The 5600-nt window shown below is 29.3% G+C and overlaps 1 protein-coding gene across 7 annotated transcripts in view; it reads right to left on the bottom strand.

Moving 5' to 3' along the window:
- The window catches only part of LOC106872380 (protocadherin beta-15), a 640647-nt gene that overhangs the window by 123643 nt on the left and 511404 nt on the right, over positions 1 to 5600 (bottom strand). For 3 of the 7 annotated variants that reach the window (XR_008265528.1, XR_008265529.1, XR_001409761.2), the window contains exon 1: positions 4157 to 4555. The exons of 2 other annotated variants lie outside the window; for them this stretch is intronic. The gene's annotated coding sequence lies outside the window, so the exon portion shown is untranslated. Of the gene's footprint in view, positions 1 to 4156; positions 4556 to 5600 lie in introns of those variants that run through there. 2 more of the 7 variants (XM_014919354.2, XM_014919353.2) reach the window with 1 other exon arrangement.

Here is a 5600-nt window from a genome sequence, read left to right on the forward strand (position 1 = left end):
TATATATATATATATATATATATATATATATATATATATCATCATCATCATCATCATATATATATGTATATATGCATATAAATATTTATGTAAATATGTACATAAATAAACTTATATATGTGTTCACTTACACATACATAAATATATGTGACTATATTTTGAGTCCATCATTATTATCATCATTTTTACTTTCCTTTCAAAGCTGGCATGAGTTAGAAGCAACATTACAATCTATTCTAATTCTTATTTAGTTCTACTGCTTTCCTAGACAGGTCAGATAAATATGTCTGAAACATAGGATTTACTTTTGGTATGATTTCAATGGAAGGACACCCTTCTTAATACCACCTATACTAGAAAGGATGCTGGGTGCTGATTACAATGGCTCTCACAATATTCAGCTAGGGTCTTTTGCAATCCACTCAGTACCAAACATTTTAAACAAAGTGCTGAATGTGCTCTACTGTGGTCCCAACACTACAAAATTTGCACTGTACTCCATAATATTAAATACATCTGTATCATGTATTTATATATGTATATATGCATATATATATATATATATATACATGCAAGCACTCATACACACACACACACACACACACACACACACACACACACTCACACTAGCCATCTATACAAGTTTACACTTAGGGATGTCAGAAAAGATCAGCTGCAACATAATCAATTACAGATCAAATTCTAGACAAAACAATTTCACCAAGCTGAGAAGAAATAGAAGCATATATATATATATATATATATATATATATAAGATAAGATAAGTGGCATTCCATCTGTTACGATGATGAGGGTTCCAGATGATCTGATCAATGGAACAGCCTGCTTGTGAAATTAATGTGGTGAGGACTCCACAGACAAGTGTACCCTTAATGTAGTTCTTGGGGAGATTCAGCATGACACAGAGTGTGGCACAAAGGCTGGCCCTTTGAAATACAGGTACAACAGAAACAGGAAGAAAGAGAGAAAGAAAGTTGTGGTGAAAGTGTACAGCAGAGTTCGCCACCACCCCCTGCCAGAGCCTCATGGAGCTTTTGGTGTTTTCACTCAATAAATACTCACAACGCCCAGTCTGGGAATCGAAACTGCAATCCTACGACTGCGTGTCTGCTGCCCTAACCAATGGGCCATTGCGCCTTTACTATATATATATATACACTTTATTTAAAAGCAGCAGAAATATAACAAAAAAGCCGTTACTTTTTGTTATATTTCTGCTGCTTTTAAATAAAGCATATTACTCTACCTCTGGTATTTGAGTACTCTTTTTTTCCACCTTGTTGCACATTTCATGTGCTTACTCCGGTATATATATATATATATATATACTCATATTTACACACACACACACACATATACATACATACATACGTATATAACTACCTATCTACATACATATATAAACATAGAAGTTTTCTGCTCAATAAACAAAGAAAAATATGCAGATTTTATTTGAAAATATTTACTTTCTCTTATAGTGTTAGTATATTAATTGAGTTAATTGAGCCAATTAAACTGAACCAAGTAAACTGCATTTTTCTATTGCTGAATGCATTATTTCAATACAATGCATGTTTGTATATACTTGATTCTAAAATTGAGTGAAAAAGTTACCGGGGAAAAGTCATAGAAAAAAAAAAACAGTACACAGAAGAAAGGTCACAAGAAATAAGTAAAAGGGTGAGGGATAAAAGAATCACAGAAGTCACATGTAAAAGTTACAGACTTTAGATTGAGACGATGCTAGTTTTTGTACCATTTATGCATTTCCTTGCTTCCATCACATACATGTCTGAGTGTTTCATGATTGTATTGTCATTGTGTACAATTTACAACATAATAGTTAATAAGTGATTTAATATGATATCTTGAACTTAATCACTTTCGTTATATATATATATATATATATATATATATCTTTTTACACTTGTTTCAGTTATTAGACTCTGGCCATGCCGGGGCACCATATATATACATATATATATATATATCTATGTGTGTGTGTGTGTGTGTGTGTGTGCATGTGTGTGTGTGTATGTTTGTATGTATGTATATATGTATGTATGTATCCATGTATATTTAAATGAAATGTGATACATTTTACCAAATTTTTCCTTTGACAAAAATTGTCACTTTTTTTACTTTATCAAAATGTGACTTTTCTTCTAATTATACTTAATTCTAACTTTTCTTTAATAAAAAAATGTAAATTTTTATTTATGACCTTTTATCCAGTAAAACTTACAAAATTGTGTTGTATGTATTCAAATAACACCAACGTATAGTTATAGTGTACTGTTTATGATGATGAGCTTATAATAATACAGAATATATTGTAGTATAGTATAATGTAGATACTAACTTAGGGGTGTTGAATTCAAAACGAACTTGAACTTAAAATCTAAGTCCCCAAATTAGTTACCATAAGTTATATAAATCCTTTTGACTAGTTGAAAACAATGTGAATCATCTATATTTAACACATTGTATTAATTATGCATCTTGACTAAATGTAAAACTTATTTTGTGAAACTGAATACAACCAAATAATCAATGTTCTGTATTTCACAGGTAGGTTCTAAATTTTATTGATTCTGGGCAGATGAAATTAAAATTGTTACTAATATGAACTAAAGTGAAGATGTCAGGATGGTTTGGCAAAGTAAGGATATGAGGGCTGCTGTAAAGTTCCTGGCTTTAGGTAAAAGAAAAGTACAGGAGGATCAGTTAATTATGGTTCTATTCAACTTATTTCCCTCTGAGATTCACACACTTATTGCAGTGGTCCTCCACTTTTTCTAAGCCCTGTAAAAGAACTTGGAAGGTTGGGCTAACCAGGCCTTTTGTGATACCCATAAAGCCAGGAACTTTTCAGCACCCCCTCGTAAATAAATAAATAAATATGCAAATAAACACTGTACTTTAAATAATGCATATTAACTCTTCACTATGCTCTTACCACTGTGATCTTTAATTGCAATTTCTTGTGTATTGACACAGGATACTTTTTGTAAGGGGAGAAGGGACAGTAAGTTTCAATATGTTGCCAGTATTTTTTGCTTTCATTGTCACTGGCAGGGAGAAATGAAAACTTTAACCTAGCATCAACCGAACTCACAACACTGAGCTAACCAACTTAAAAATAAAATATCATGTAGTCTATCTTACGGATAAGTGTATGCTATACAGAACACTGTTAAACACTGCATATTGTAGAATAAACATCATAGATTAGACATCAACAACAACAAAAATGTTAACAACAAAAACAATTCCAACTTAGATTAACAACATAAACATCTGTTGTCGTTGTTATATTTATTACTTATTGTTTTGGTTTTTCTTTCCTTACATAGGAACACTATACAAGATTTATCAAAGGGGCAAAATGAGATTGTTTAACATTCATGCTCTTTACAAGGACTCTGTTATTAGAAGATAGTTTAACCCACAGTCACACTTAAAATACTAAAGTTATTGGGAAAAACAAAACCGCAGTTAGATATTAGAATATCGATACAGACTATAGAATAGAAATAGATAAATAAATGATGGCTTGAAAAACAAAATAGTCATATTTTTTTTTTTATTTCCTTAAACTGAAAAATTACTGACTAAACATTCTTATTTAAGTAGAATACATTTTAACAATTAAGTATCTAAACAACTTTAGATAGTGATCACAGCCACATATTTCAACTTTTCCATCAAGAATATAACATACAGATACACAGTATGTGTAATATAAAATATAAATATAAAACTTGTATTACAAAAATATAGTGAATGATGTAAGTAGTTTGTTTCTTTTGATAAATCATATCAAAGTATAGAAGGTTTTTCACTTAGTTTAAAAACATTACAAGATAAAATATAATCTATTTATCTGTTTATATATTCATTCATCTCCTCACTTTTTTATATTTTGTGACTTGTGATAATTAATATATATACATATATATACACACACACAAGCACACACACACATATATATATATACACATGTATATATGTATATATATGCATATACATACATATATATATATATAAATATGTATGTATGTATATATATATATATATATGAATATATATATATGTATATATACACTCAGAAAATTAAGAGAAGCTTACTTACTTGTGTCACTAAATCCATTGCAGTTTGTCGTTAAATGAGACATGTATCCTGCTGTAGAGTTGTGCAGTCACTGCTGACTGCTGTTGTGTGCTAGCAGAGTTATATATGGCTTGGTCTGTGTTGTGTGGATATATATATGGGAGAGAGGTCTGCAGTTCTACTAAGTGAGGTGTATCTATGTAATGTCTGTTGCAGCGAATGTCTGGCTGGCTGGTTGGCTGGTTGTTTGGAAGTGGCAGGGAAGGGTGGGATGGAGGGGGTGGGGGTCACAAAAGAAAGGGGAACAAAATTTCCTCTTCTAACACTTTTAAAAGAATGAGTCATTTATAATTCAATGTATACACACTAACTCATGTTTGGGTATGCTTATTGGAATTTAATTTTTAGGCTCTAAGTAAACTTCATGTATACATATATATATACATACATACATATATATATACACATACAAAGAGAGAGAGAAAGAAATACATATGTGTGTTTGTGTGAGCATTTAGATAGATAGATAGACGTACATATATGTGCATATGCATATCTATATAGTTATATAATATGGTATGTATGCAAATACATACACACACAAATATATATGTATATATATATATATACACACACACATATATATAATACACATACATATATATATATATATAATGTATCTCTCTCTCTCTCTCTCTCTCTCTCTCTATATATATATATATATATATATATATATATATTATACACACATATATATATATATATAGCTAATTGCATATAGAAGAGAAAATATAACTAAATTATGAAAATTTAATGATATTTAAAGAGTATGTATCTTTTGTTTTCCTTCTAATTAAATTTATCTCACTCAACCCAGACTTTCTGAAATAGCAGCATATTATCAAGCTTTACTTATATTCAGAAAATTTCTACCAACTACAAGTTCACTTATACCAAACACTCTTATGGAATATTCTGAAACAAACTTATTTTCATTGTTGTTGTTTTTGTGGCTGTTACTGCTGCTGTTGCAGTTGTTGTTTTTCATATTATCACTGTTGTTATCATCATCATCATCATGACCATCATCATCATCATCATCATCATCATCATCATCATTATATATATTATTATTATTATTATTATTATTATTATTATTATTATTATTATAATCATTACAACCATTATTATGTTTTTTTGTTGCATAGAAAATATTGCTGTCAGTTTAGTTTTTACATAACTGCTTTAATTATGCTTTTATCTTATACATACATGTACATACACATATTTATATACATTTATGTGCACACACATTTGGATATACATAAATACATACAAATATACATATATATCATACATATATGCATACTACATATACATATGTATGTATATATATATATATATATATACACACACACACACACACATACATATATATATATATATATATATATATATATATATA

Source organism: Octopus bimaculoides, chromosome 14 (assembly GCF_001194135.2).
Source record: "Octopus bimaculoides isolate UCB-OBI-ISO-001 chromosome 14, ASM119413v2, whole genome shotgun sequence".
Lineage (NCBI taxonomy): Eukaryota > Metazoa > Mollusca > Cephalopoda > Octopoda > Octopodidae > Octopus > Octopus bimaculoides.